The following is a 15,398-nucleotide window of genomic DNA, read 5'->3' on the forward strand; positions in this document are numbered from 1 at the left end:
AATTTAAAGTACTAAAGTTACTGACTTGTTCCACCTCTGATCCCCTGATGAGGACCGGCTCATGGACCTCTGATTTGCTCTTCCTAGAATTAATGATCAGCTCTTTGGTTTTGTTGACATTGAGAGAGGTTCTGTTGTGGTACCACTCAGCCAGATTTTCCATTTCCCTTCTAAATGCTGATTCATCACCACCTTTGATTTGGCCAATGACAGTGATGTTGTCGGCAAACTTAAGTATTCCACTGGAGCTGCACTTAACCTCATAGTCATAAGTATAATGTGAGCAGAGGAAGGGGCCAAGCACATTGCCTTGGGTGCTGCAGCTGTGGTGATTGCAGAGGAGATGTTGTTGCCATTCCAAAATGACTGGGATCTGCAAATAAGGAAATCACTTGCAGAAACTAATCTCAACTTTCCTCTAGTTATTCCACTCCTACATGTGTACTTAGATCAAAGTTGTCATGAGGGGTTTTGGCAGGAAACCAAAATGAGTATTAATAAGTTATGCTAATATGTTTGATATATTGTGATAGAAACTTAGAAACCCTACAGCACAATACAGGCCCTTCGACCCACAAAGTTGTGCTGAACATGTCCCTACCTTAGAAAAACTGAGGGCTATGGGTGAACCTAGTAATTTCTAAGCTCCATGTACCTATCCAAAAGTCTCTTAAAAGACCTTATCGTGTCCGCCTCCACCACTGTTGCCGGCAGCCCATTCCACGCACTCACTACTCTGAGTAAAAAAAAAACCTATCCCTGACATCTCCTCTGTACCTACTCCCCAGCACCTTAAACTTGTGTCCTCTTGTGGCAACCATTTCAGCCCTGGGAAAAAGCCTCTAACTATCCACATGATCGATGCCTCTCATCATCTTGTACACCTCTATCAGGTCACCACTCATCCTCCTTCACTCCTATGAGAAAAGGCTGAGTTCACTCAACCTGTTTTCATAAGGCATGATCCCCAATCCAGGCAACATCCTTGTAAATCTCCTCTGCACCCCACCCTTTCTATGGCTTCCATATCCTTCCTGTAGTGAGGCAACCAGAACTGAGCATAGTACTCCAAGTGGGGTCTGACCAGGGTCCTATATAGCTGCAACATTACCTCTTGGCTCTTAAACTCAATCCCACGATTGATGAAAGCCAATACACCGTATGCCTTCTTAACCAGAGTCAACCTGTGCAGCTGCTTTGAGCGTCCTATGGATGCTGAATAAAATGTCATTTCTTTCCTCATTCTGCTATTCCCTTTTAGTTACTGATTTTTTTTCTATCTTTACTATCCCTTTCCCATGTCTTCCCCTGCTTAATTTCACATTCCTCCTTTGTTTTTTTTCTCCCCCCAGCTCCTGCCCAATTTCTTTTCACCGAAGTATTTTACATTGATACATTGCAAAATGTTGAAGTTCTAATGCAAGGGCATATGCCAGAAAAGTTAACCGCCTTTTACTCACTGATGCTGCTCGACTTAAATACCTTCATTATGTTCTGTTCATTTCTATTTTTATCTTTATTCACTTTGAGGAATGTTTAATTAAAACTGTTCTTTAAAAATATTCACATAAACTTTGTACTGTCAGCCAGCAATCCCTTAAATTAGTTGATATCAATAAAAAGCTTTTGAGATAACTTGTAAAAATTAATAACAGCAAATCAGCAAAATTAATTAAATTACTTTTTGAAAGACCAACTAAAGGGGTGGATTATTAAGCAACATCTGAACTATTGGGTATGGTGATAAATTAGAACAAACTTTGGTACAGTAAAGAATAGACAAAATAAATCAGAACAAAAAAGGATTTATAAGTTTGCTGACACAATTATTGTTGGCAGAACATCAGTCAGATGGTGACAAGAATGAGAAGGTGTATAGGAGCGAGTCAGATCAGCTTGTTAAGTGGTGTAGCAGCAACAACTCGCACTGACCAAAGAATTGACTGTGGACTTCAGAAAGGGCAAGACATGGGAACGCACCAGTCCTCAGATGGGTCAGAAGTGGAAAGGGTGAGCCGTTTCAAGTTTCTGGGTATCAACATCTCCGAGGATCTATCCCAACATATCAATGCAGTTACAAAGAAGGCACAAAACTGTCTACATTCATTTGGAGTTCGGAGGAGATGTGGTATGTCACCAAAGACACTTGCAAATTTCTATAGCTGTACCGTGGAGAGCATTCTAACTATCAGCATCACCATACGGTATGGGAGGGGATTGAAGAAATCCTGAACTGCAGAAAGTTGTAAACTCAGTCAGCTCCATCATGGGCAGTAGCCTCCAAAGCATCCAGTATTTAAGGAACCGTGTATCAAACAGGTGGCATCCATCATTAGGGACCCCATTACCCAGGACATGTTTTTACAGTTTTTGAATCATGTATTGCAACATACTGCTGCTGCTGCATAACAAATTTCACTACATATACCAGTGATATTAAATAGAATTCTGATCTCAGGATCTTGGTTGACATCCAGTTACTTAGCTCGGTTAGTATTTCGGTTTAATTTGTTACTATGGAAGAAAAGTAGTAAGACATTGTGACGAACGTTAAGGGATTAATGACCTTCTTCTAGTATGTGAATTCAAAGTCTCTAATCACTTACCTGCAACTAATGTACACTGTGTGACTGAAATGTTCATTGTAGATGGGATGGGAAAATAACTGTCTGTGCTTCCTTGTTCTAAGAATCATCACATGTCTGTGCTTGGGAAAGCCTGATATACCGTTCTGAGAACTAACACTTAAGAAAATGTATAACCGCTCAAGGACATGTAGTGCAACTTCACTATTCTAACGAGTTGTAGTTAAAGTTCCCTCCTTTTTCAGATTTAAGTGTTTTTTGTCACGTTCGCCTGGGGTATAAATAATCCATTGTTGAGCAGAGTCTCAGTACTCCGCTTTAGGTGTCTGGGCTCTCCATTATATCATGTCATAAAACTCTTTAGTCAAAAACAATTCTCTGAGTTGGCCTGATCTATTCTGTCTGCTGCTCCTGAGATTTTTTCCCCCCATAACAGTTACTAACAGCATGAAACCAAAAAGAAAACTATTTCTCAGTCTACATCAATGAGGCTGAAAATTTTCAATAGCAAATATTCCTCTTGCAGTTTTGATCAACAGAGAACAGAATTTACATATTCCTACTAGACTGTAAAACATGGCTAACAAGTTTAGGGAACCTAGGTTTTCAAGAAATATTGAGGTGCTGGTTAAAAACAAGGAGGTGGTGCATAACAGGTAAAGGCAGCGAAGAACAATGGAATTTGCAGCAAAGCAAGGGTTAAAATGAGTTGTTGATGGAATTGGTGGCTCTGTGGATGATACAAAAATAGGTGAAGGGGTAGACAGTGTTGAGGAAGTAAAGAGTCTGCAGAAGGATAGGAGAAGAGGCAGACGGAATACAATATAGTGAAGTGCATGATCAATCACTCTGGCAGGAAGAATAAAAGCGCAGACTATTTTCTAAGCAGGAAGCAAAATCACAAATGCAAAGGGATTTGAGAGTTCTAGTGCAGGATTCCCTAAAGGTTAATTTGCAGGTTATTGATAACAAGATTGCAGGGCGCCTAGTTGTAGTGGCTATCCAGCTCCAACTAACAGTGTAATTGCTCATCCTTTACATCTTTCATATGATAGCAAGACCAACTGGATATTAAGAACACCAAGTACTGCAAGTCTACCTCACTAGTGAATTGTTGGATTGCAAATGAGCTCTGCAGTGTGGGCTTGCTGGGTACAATATCATATCCAGCCACCCAAGGAAGATGGTGCTGGAAGCAATGCACAAGGAAACAGAAGCGCAGAGAGTACACTGGTATTTGTGTAAGATTAAAGGCCCTACAGACTAGTCCTCCCATCAATTCTGCTTTCAAACACTTGATTGCTAGAAATAAACCAGAATACCTGCAACCAAGACTGAATCAGCACGAGTTTCTCCAGCATTTCATGTGTTGCTGAGATGAAGAACTGTTGTGCAGAAACTGTAGCTCCAAAATACCACCCCTGAAGCAGCTATCCAGCTACAAGGTTTCATCTCTTTTCAGGCCAACAAAATTCTCACTACTTCCAGCAAGACCCGCAATTTAGGTGTATTTATCTGTTAACAATTCAGCAGTGCCAATCCACTGTACACCTCTAGTGGAGTTCTATTTACCGAGGGAGTCCATTACTTTTGTGATTGTGCTTTTATGCATTCCACACCCCCCCCCCCCCATTCTACTACTAAGAGAAGCACTACGAGCTCTGCGGTGCTGATACTGACTTGCAAACGACACACCCCAATAGTTTCGTTATTGCTGCTGGTGACTTCAACTATAGTAACTTAAATACACTGCAAATACACCCTGCGTGTCAACAGTGACGCCACTCTTCCCAATAAGCTGAAAGTCTTTTATGCTCAGTTTCATGCACAGGACGACGTGGCAGAGAGGAAGGCCCCGCTTCCCCCAAGGAGCAGGAATTCTCTCTGGCCACAGCTGATGCGAGGAAAACCATAGCCAGAATCAACCCACATTAAGCTTGATAACACAGGTCAATTGCTCAGGGACTGTGCAGCCCATTTAACAGAGATTCTAACAGAAGTCTTCAACAACACTCTGGAATTGTCCTCAAAGACTTCAAGGCAGCCACCATCATCCCAGAGTCCAAGAGGGTGACAATAACTTACTTCAACGACTACCATACAGTGGCAATGACCTCAACAATAATGAAGTCCTTTGAGTGCTGGTTATTGCATTAAATCCAATCTTCCTGCTACAATGGACCTTTACAGTTCACTTATCACTCAAATTGGTCCACTGATGTCATAATCTCCACCAGGAGGGCCTCGGCATTGGGCATTCTGGGGAAATTGGGGTTTCCTGTCACTCTAGCTACTTCCCCAGGATGTAACACGATGGGTTTGGACTGGGTGTACCATACAGTTCCTCATTTCTGCTCATCATCCTGCTTAGGAGGAACTTGCACCTTCTCAAAAGCAGCTCTGAACACAGGTTGCATGGACAAGGTTTTCTCTCCTTGCATGTTCCAATAAGCCTTCTCGCAATGGGAGTATTTGTTCCCACAATAATGGAAGCCTCACCTTTTTCAACTGGATATGGACAGACCAACATTAACCAGCAGGTCTCAGCTTCTCCAACATTTGTTTCCAAAAACTCCAGCTTCAACAATAAGTAGCCATCATACAGATAATCATCAGTACAAAGGCTCCAAATTTCCAGGGCACGGAGTGGCTTCAATGGTAAATGTGTCAAATACCAGTTGTAAAAAGATCTGTACAATAACCTGAGAACCTGTGTCAAGTATGGTTCTAGCATAAATACATAAGTACCCTCAATCCGTATGCTTGGTCCCACTAAACCTTCAGGAATAGGGTCTTACACTTTAGTTCTTCCCTTGATACATTGATTGGAATGAGTTCTCTCCAAGACGCCAGGCCATCCCCTTATTGGGTCTCTCCAAAGTTTCCCAGACTTCTTTTGATGTTTAAGCAACTGTTTGGTTACTTTCCAAAGGTTTTCCTGTCCTTCGCAATCCCGCTTGAAATGTCCATCCAGTCACTTCCCTCCTCAAGAGATCCTTGTCAGCAGCAGCCCTTGGCTTAGTACGTCCAGTTTCCCATCAGATTTGTCATGCTTGGTGGCAGCACTAGCCAACATCGACCAAGATACCTCCGCTTGCAGGTTTTTCACTACATCCCGCAAAACCCCGTGTTTGTGCATCTGGAGTTGCTTCAGCAACTGAAGTACTGAGGACTTTGCCCTGCTGATGGAGGCCTCCCGCTCCTCCATTGTATTTTCCTCCTCTTACTTCTCTGGTCAGCTCAACAAACAAGGGAGGGAGACATCGGATGCTTAAAGCAATCATGTCGCATGACAGCAGAACCTCCACAATTTGCTCTGACCTTAATCAATTTACCTCAGCCAGCTAAGTGGCCCTTTACAGCACAAGCAATGCAGCTGTCTCTCTAGCCTGAAAATGGAGGGGGGAGGGGCACATCAACTGCCAGGAGTTTATACTGGACAAAATAGCACGTAGCTATAATTGTATTTTCCCGTAGCTATCTTTTTGTAAATCCTGGCAATTTTACTTTCGCTAACTTTGCAAGGATGATTCTGAAGCATCAAATAAATACCCTTGCATGACAGTACTAAGCAACTCCAGCCATTTTTTTCCCACTTTGAAAATAAGTCTAATGCTCCTTTTAAAACACTGGAATGAACAGAAGCTCCACTTCAACTACAATTTTTTTTATCTTATGCAGAGCTCAATTATTTGATTGTCTTCCCCAATGCAACATTTTCCCCTTTTCCCATCAAATCCTAACTTGAACTCACGCTCTTGATGTGGGTTTGGCTGAACTTGTAGATGGCCTGCATAGTTTTAACTTTACTTATTAGAGATTTCACGTAACACAGAAACAACTTCAAACAGAAACACATTCTTTCTGTAGTTGACCCTTCTGTTGTAAAGCAAACCATAGTGTTAAAAACTGAAAACCTATGACAGAATAGTATGCATTTCTTGAAAGTCACTGTTGGTAATAGATTTCACACACCTGATACAATTCTCACTTAGTTAGATATACTAAAATTCCAATAATCTGGCATGCAGATTAATGTCCTAATGTATGGCAACTGGCTCTTTCGTTAATGAGCACAAAATGGTGTGTAGCTAGAGTAGCAGTCGCCAACCTGTTAATCGCGATCGACTGGTCGATCTTTGAGACTTAACTAGTAGATCCAAAAAAAAATAGAAAAAGAAATACACAAATACCGTTGAGAGATTGTTTCTGGGTTGCGGGGTTTTAGTTCCGTTCTTTTCTGCCCAGTGCGAATGCATGTAGCTCCCACACCACGCACTTGACTACACAGTGTACTTCAGTGGTCCTCAACAACCAGGCCGCGAGGAAGCGATATGAGTCAGCTGCACCTTTCCTCATCCCCTGTCACACCCACTATTGAACTTGAACGCACGCGAGGTCATCAGTTGCCTTAAATGCAGTGACACCCTCACGCGGCCAGTGGGAAGTACCGTTGCTACTGGCCTGGAGCATGGACAGATAGGCGCCGCCTCTAAACCTGTTTAGCACACCGAATGTTCGTGGGGAACCCGGTGCTAAAATATTCGCAGACAACCTAATCCAGGCTCAGGGTTCCGTAAGTAGTAGAGCAGCTACATCGCTGCAATCTACTGAAGCAAACTTTTGTCGGCCGATAGATCCTACAAGGGGGGGGGGGGGGGCGTGCCCGCTCCCTGTCGCACTCCTCGCTCGGTTGGTCGCTCTCTCCGTCACTCTGTCCAGACTGCGACCACCACGGCCCCGGCACGGGGACCTCCGGCCCTGACCTTGTCCTCTCACCCCACCCACGACCAGCCGCACCTGACCAAGCTGTCTGGCGGCAGGCGGGCAGAGGCTGGAGTTCAGGTCTGGAGGCTGCCTAATGAGGAAATGAAGCCCTCAGAACTGCTTCGGTACCTTGAGTCCAAGCACCCTGCACTTAAAGACAAACCCGTTGAGTTTTTTCAGCGGAAAAAAACGTGAGCAAGTGGGACAGCAGCTGAGAGCCACGAAAACTAAATTGCAGAATAGACTGGATATAAGGAACCTGCTTCGAGTATCGCTGTATTCCGGTTGTGTTTAACACCCCCGGGTTGCACCCCCCCCCCCCCCCCCCCCCGTCGGCCGGTCCACAAGAATATTGTCGATATTAAACCGGTCCGCGGTGCAAAAAAGGGTGGGGACCCCTGGTGTTCATACATTATTTCTATTTCCAGGTTGTGAGGTTTTACTTCCGGTCTTTTTGCCCCGGTGTGCATGTGTGTAACTAATTGATTTGTGGTTGATTGGTGACCACTAAGCTAGAGCTAGAGGGTCTTAAGTGTGGCTGGAGTCCAGATTATGGGCTGATTCTGTACCTGGAACAACAAATAAGGTCCAGAAGACCAAAGATCAGGAATGTGAATAAGTTGAGGTCTTGGTATATTCATCATTCCTTTTAAACTCGGCAGGTTCACTGCAAAATTTATAATATTGTGTAAAATATAAAAGTTTGAAAGAAAAATGTTGGGGCATTATAAGCAAAATCTAATAGTCCAGCATTACCAAAATCCCAAGGGTAGTTTATCAAACTAAATGATCTGCAACCTATGGTAACCTCCAATTAATAGTTCACTTTGCTCTAAGTGTCTCAAACTTCAAAAACCTTTACTCTACTTTCCACCCACTGACTTACTCACTCAATTTCTGTATCGGACATGTTCATATTAACAAATGTCAAGATTCCATTACACTCATCCTGTATTTACATCTTTGCTTTATCACCAATCTCCCTTCAGCCTTTGAGCTCCTCCGCTTCCCATTTCCAACAGGTAATCACAGCTTTTCTACATAGTCACCATGATAGCTGGTATGGTGGCTTTGAAGAAATGTTCTTTTCCCTCACAAATAGCCCTCATTGAAATTGTCCATGATAATTTTATTTACTTAATGCAATACAGTAGACTACCAAACCTTTTGGATCAATGCCAATTCCTAACAGAGCAATCTTATCAGTCTTATTCCCCTCACTTCCCTGCAGCCTTGCAAATGATTCCAGTTTAATCAATGTCCTTTAGATTTCTGCCACTTACTCAATTAAAGGGAAAATTTACAGTAGCCAATTAACCTCCCAGTACTCTTTGGGATAAAAGAGGTAATCAGAACATCCAGAAAACAAGAATTAAAAAAGCAAGATCATGTGCCACTGGTACAGACTAATGGCCCTGACATCCACCATCATGAAGTGTTTTGAGGGGCAGGGCACAACTTCAGCCTCCCAGACAATGCTGAGCCACTGTAATTCATCTACCACAAAATCAGGTTGACAGCAGATACCACCTCTCTGGAACATCTGGAAGTAAAGCCGGTTTTCGGTTTTCTGTGCTTGGTGTCAGATGTGGGATGTCCGGGAGTCTCCCAGCCTCTCAGACGGCCACAATTGCGCCAGGTGTGTCGAGCTGCAGCTTCTTAGGGACAGTGTTAGGGAACTGGAGATGCAGTTTCATGACCTTCGTCTGGTCAGGGAGAGTGAGGAGGTGATAGAGGAGCTATAGGCAGGTAGTCACACCAGGGCTTGGGGAGACAGATAAGTGGGTAATATTCAGGAGAAGGCAAGGCAGGAGTCAGAGGCTAGAGAGCACCCCTGTGGCTGTACCCCTTGACAATAAGTACTCCTGCTTAAGAACTGTTGGGGGGGGGGGGAAGACAGCTTACCTGGGGGGAAGCAACAGTGACTGCACCCCAGCACAGTGTCTGGCCCTGTGGCTCAAAAGAGTAGGGAAAGGAAGAGGATGGCAGCAATGATAGGGGACTCTATAAGGGGGTCAGACAGGTGCTTCTGTGGACGCAGGAAAGAAACACGGATGGTAGTTTGCCTCCCAGGTGCCAGGGTCCGGGATGTTTCTGATCGTGCCTAAGATATCACCAAGTGGGTAGGAGAACAGCCAGAGGTCGTGGTACATATTGATACCAACGACATAGGCAGGAAAAGGGAGGAGGCCCTGAAAGCAGACTACAGGGAGTTATGAAGGAAGTTGAGAAGCAGGACCACAAAGGTAGTAATCTTGGGATTACTGCCTGTGCCACGTGACAGTGAGAATAGGAATAGAACAAGATGGAGGATAAATGCGTAGCTGAGAGATTGGAGCAGGGGGCAGGGATTCAGATTTCTGGATCATTGGGACCTCTTTTGGGGCAGGAGTGACCTGTACAAAAGGGTCGGGTTGCACTTGAATCCCAGAAGGAACAATATACTGGTGGGGAGGCTTGCTTGGGGTATTGGGGAGAGTTTAAACTAGGATTGCTGGGGGTGGGAACCAAACTAAACAGACAGAGGAAGAGGCGGTTGGCTCACAATTAGAGAAAGCTTGGAGACAGTGCAAGAGGGAGGATAGGCAAGGTGATAGAGAAGGGACACGCTCAGCTGATGGTTTGAAATGTGTCTATTTTAACGCAAGGAGTATTATGAAAAAAATTAGATGAGTTTAGAACGTGGATCTGTACTTGGAGTAATGATGTTGTGGCCATTACAGAGACTTGGATGGCTCAGGGGCAGGAATGGTTACTTCGAGTGCTGGGTTTTAGATGTTTCTGAAAGGACAGGGAGGGAGGCAAAAGGCTTCCCCTGTCTCATCAGGGGAAGGCAGCAGCAGCCGAGTTCATTGCACCATGGGTGGCTCTGCGGCAAAGGAGGGAAGGAAAAGGAGTGTGAGAGCTAGTGATAGGGGATTCGGTTGTAAGGGGAATAGATAGGTGTTTCTGCAGCCGCAAATGAGACTCCAGGATGGTATATTGCCTCCCTGGTGCAAGGGTCAAGGATGTCTCTGAGCGGCTGCAGGACATTCTGGAATGGGAGGGTGAACAGCCAGTGGTCGTGGTGCACATAGGTACCAACAATATAGGTAAAAAAACGGGATGAGGTCCTACAAGGTGAATTTAGGGAGTTAGGAGATAAACTAAAAAGTAGGACCACAAAGGTAATAATCTCTGGATTACTACCAGTGCCACGTGCTAGTCAGAGTAGAAATAGGAGGATATTTCAGATGAATACGTGGCTTGAAAAGTGGTGCAAGGGGGAGGGATTCAAATTTCTGCGGCATTGGAACTAGTTCTGAGGGAGGTGGGACCGGTATAAACAGGACGGTCTGCACCTGGGCTGGACTGGAACCAATGTCCTAGTTTGCTACTGCTGTTCAGGAGGATTTACCGTAGATTCCGGACTACAGAGCGCACCTGATTAAAAGCCGCTGGCTCTAATTTTAGAAATAAAATCAATTTTTTAATTGTAAAGGCCGCACCGGATTTTCGGCCGCAGGTGTCCCACGTTGTAATATGAGATATTTACACAGAAAGATATTACATGTGAGGATTTTTTAACTTTTAATTAAATCCATATGGTAACAAAAACAAATACATATTGCAAATGCTTTTTTACGAACCGTGCCCGTAACGCGGCTACTTTTAAATATACGTTGCGTATACTTCTTTACTGAACAACATTCCAATATCTCCTAACGACTGGTAAAAAATATATATATACTGCAGCCTACCAGGAAAAGTTATTGATCACCTTTAACTTAAAAGCAGCGTTCGCTCAGATCCAAAGCCGCTCGCGTAATGCGCTCCCTCCCTCCGTCCCGTTTCATCGCAAACCGGCATTTTCCCACAAGACACCGCGAAACCGGGTGTGACGTCATAGTATCCCGCGATGTAGTACAGAAAACAAATATAGTTAAAACTCTTCTAACTTTAACTAGAAAATGAATTACTAAGCGAAAATATTATAAACTAAGTAACTGCCATAAGGCAGCACAATGCTTCGAGTGTTTTCCATGTTGATGAGGGTGAGTACAAATGACTGATTTACAATAATTTAATTGTGAAAGTGCGCTTGATTTATCGTACAATTTCATTGGACCTCTGTGAACTACTCATCAATTTTATTGGTCTACTGTTATGAGGCAAAATGTTTACGAGGCGGCATGAAAAAAATCATGTATTAGCCGCTCCGGATTAAAGGCCGCAAAGTTCAAAGCTGTTCAAAATGTGGGAAAAAAGTAGCGGCTTAAAATCCGGAATCTACGGTAAACTAATGTGGCAGGGGAATGGGAACAAGTGCAGAGAGACAGAGGGGTGTAAAATGAGGGTAGAAGCAAAAAGTAGTAAGGTGAAAAGTAAAAGTGGCAGGCAGGCAAATCCAGGGCAAAAAGCAAAAAGGGCCACTTTTCAACATAATTGTATAAGGGCTAAGAGTGTTGTAAAAACAAGCCTGAAGGCTTTGTGTGTCAATACGAGGAGCATTCGTAACAAGGTGGATGAATTGAATGTGCAGATAGTTATTAATGAATATGATATAGTTGGGATCACAGTGACATGGCTCCAGGGTGACCAAGGATGGAAGCTCAACATCCAGGGATATTCAATATTCAGGAGGGATAGACAGGAAAGGAGGTGGGGTAGCATTGCTGGTTAGAGAGGAGATTAACGCAATAGAAAGGAAGGACATTAGCCTGGAGGATGTGGAATTGATATGGGTAGAGCTGCATAACACTAAGGGGCAGAAAACGCTGGTGGGAGTTGTGTACAGGCCACCTAACAGTAGTAGTGAGGTTGGGGATGGCATTAAACAGGAAATTAGAAATGAATACAATAAAGGAACAGTAGTTATAATGGGTGACTTCAATCTACATATAGATTGGGTGAACCAAATTGGTAAGGGTGCTGAGGAAGAGGATTTCTTGGAATGTATGCGGGATGATTTTCTGAACCAACATGTTGAGGAACTAACTAGAGGGTATTGGAGAATAAAGTTGCATTGTTTGCTGTGTAACCAAAACTATGTAACCAGCTTTGTGTTTGCTATTTGCTATGTATGTATCCAGTTTAGTAGGAGAATGTAATCTCTGTATTGTCTCTGTACTATTGAACACATCAATGCCTTGAGAATGTAGCTAACTTATACTTACTATGTATCCAACTTATTAGCCAGAATGAAATCTCTGTATTGTCTCTGTACTATTGAACACATCAGTGCCTTGAGAATGTAGCTAACGGTGAAAGTAAGCAAGTAGAGATAACGGTGGTAGACTGGATCGTGGAGTGGTGTGATGGTATGGGGACCAGTCAAAGCCAGGAAGGGGGACACGTGTTCCAAGGAGTAGACTAGAGCAAGTATGGGCTACTGAGCAGAAATATTGGTGGCGAACGGAGAAGCTAATGTGCTGGTGATAAGCGTTGCCAGCGGATAGGGTATGTTAATGTAACTGAGATAGGAGACGGGGTATGCTAATTCAACTAAGATAAGAAATTACTATAAAGAATACTGTGAACTAGGGTTCGGCGGACAATTAGTGACACGCTCATTAATTGTCTCAGCTTTTGTTTGCAAATAAAGGCTTAAACTTCTCGAAGAATCTTCTACATCTTCTGGTTATTTCAAGGAACCACGACAAGGGCAGGCCATTCTAGATTGGGTATTGGGCAATGAGGAAGGGTTAGTTAGCAATCTTGTTGTGTGAGGCCCCTTGGGTAAGAGTGACTATAATATGGTGGAATTCTTCATTAAGATGGAGAGTGACATAGTTAACTCAGAAACAAAGGTTCTGAACTTAAAGAAGGGTAACTTTGGAGGTATGAGACGTGAATTAGCTAAGATAGACTGGCAAATGATACTTAAAGGGTTGACGGTGGATATGCAATGGCAAGCATTTAAAGATCGCATGGATGAACTACAACAATTGTTCATCCCAGTTTGGCAAAAGAATAAACCAGGGAAGGTAGTGCACCCATGGCTGACAAGGGAAATTAGGGATAGTATCAAGCCCAAAGAAGAAACATATAAATTAGCAATAAAAAGCGGCACACCTGAGGACTGGGAGAAATTCAGAGACCAGCAGAGGAGGACAAAGGGCTTAATTAGGAAAGGGAAAAAAGATTATGAGAGAAAGCTGGCAGGGAACGTAAGAACTGACTGTAAAAGCTTTTATAGATATGTGAAAAGAAAAAGATTGGTCAAGACAAATGTAGGTCCCTTACAGTCAGAAACAGGTGAATTGATCATAGGGAACAAAGACATGGCAGACCAATTGAATAATTACTTTGGTTCTGCCCTCACTAAGGAGGACATAAATAATCTTCTGGAAATAGTAAGGGACCGAGGGTCTAGTGAGATGGAAGAATTGAGGGAAATACATGTTAATAGGGAAGTGGTGTTAGGTAAATTGAAGGGATTAAAGGCAGATAAATCCCCAGGGCCAGATGGTCTGCATCCCAGAGTGCTTAAGGAAGTAGCCCAAGAAATAGTGGATGCATTAGTGATAATTTTTCAAAACTCCTTAGATTCTGGATTAGTTCCTGAGGATTGGACGGTGGCTAATGTAACCCCACTTTTTAAAAAAGGAGGGAGAGAAAAACCGGGGAATTATAGACCGGTGAGTCTGACATCGGTGGTGGGGAAAATGCTAGAGTCAGTTATCAAAGATGTGATAACAGCACATTTGGAAAGAGGTGAAATCATCAGACAAAGTCAGCATGGATTTGTGAAAGGAAAATCATGTCTGACGAATCTTATAGAATTTTTTGAAGATGTAACTAGTAGAGTGGATAGGGTATATTTAGATTTTCAAAAGGCTTTTGACAAGGTCTCACACAGGAGATTAGTGTGCAAACTTAAAGCACATGGTATTGGGGGTATGGTATTGATGTGGATAGAGAATTGGTTGGCAGACAGGAAGCAAAGAGTGGGAGTAAACGGGACCTTTTCAGAATGGCAGGCAGTGACTAGTGGGGTACAGCAAGGCTCAGTGCCGGGACCCGAGTTGTTTACAATATATATTAATGATTTAGACGAGGGAATTAAATGCAGCATCTCCAAGTTTGCGGATGACACGAAGCTGGGCGGCGGTGTTAGCCGTGAGGAGGATGCTAAGAGGATGCAGGGTGACTAGGATAGGTTAGGTGAGTGGGCAAATTCATGGCAGATGCAATTTAATGTGGATAAATGTGAGGTTATCCACTTTGGTTGCAAAAACAGGAAAACAGGTTATTATCTGAACGGTGGCCGATTAGGAAAAGGGGAGGTGCAACGAGACCTGGGTGTCATTGTACACCAGTCATTGAAGGTGGGAATGCAGGTACAGCAGGCGGTGAAAAAGGCAAATGGTATGTTGACATTCATAGTAAAAGGATTTGAGTACAGGAGCAGGGAGGCTCTACTGCAGTTGTACAAGGCCTTGGTGAGACTGCACCTAGAGTATTGTGTGCAGTTTTGCTCCCCTAATCTGAGGAAAGACATTCTTGCCATAGAGGGAGTACAAAGAAGGTTCACCAGATTGATTCCTGGGATGGCAGGACTTTCATATGAAGAAAGACTGGATCGACTAGGCTTATACTCACTGGAATTTAGAAGATTGAGGGGGGAATCTTATTGAAACGTAGAAAATTCTAAAGGGATTGGACAGGCTTGATGCAGGAAGATTGTTTCCGATGTTGGGGAAGTCCAGAATGAGGGGTCACAGTTTAAGGATAAAGGGGAAGCCTTTTAGGACCGAGATGAGGAAAAACTTCTTTAGAGAGTGGTGAATCTATGGAATTCTCTGCCACAGGAAACAGTTGAGGCCGGTCATTGGCTATATTTAAGAGGAAGTTAGATATGGCCCTTGTGGCTAAAGGGATCGGGGGTATGGAGAGAAAGCAGGTACAGGGTTCTGAGTTGGATGATCAGCCATGATCATACTGAATGGTGGTGCAGACTCGAAGGGCCGAATGGCCTACTCCTGCACCTATTTTCTATGTTTCTTTAAGAGGTGGGGGCTTGGCACCATTGATCGGAAAGTGTGTCACGGACGTAGAAAAGGA

General features: G+C 43.5%; 1 protein-coding gene across 3 annotated transcripts in view; it reads right to left on the bottom strand.

Moving 5' to 3' along the window:
- Nucleotides 1–15,398, bottom strand: part of septin2 (septin 2) — a 90,372-nt gene that overhangs the window by 61,182 nt on the left and 13,792 nt on the right. The window lies entirely within an intron of this gene.

This window comes from Hemitrygon akajei, chromosome 3 (genome assembly GCF_048418815.1).
Source record: "Hemitrygon akajei chromosome 3, sHemAka1.3, whole genome shotgun sequence".
NCBI classification, from domain to species: domain Eukaryota; kingdom Metazoa; phylum Chordata; class Chondrichthyes; order Myliobatiformes; family Dasyatidae; genus Hemitrygon; species Hemitrygon akajei.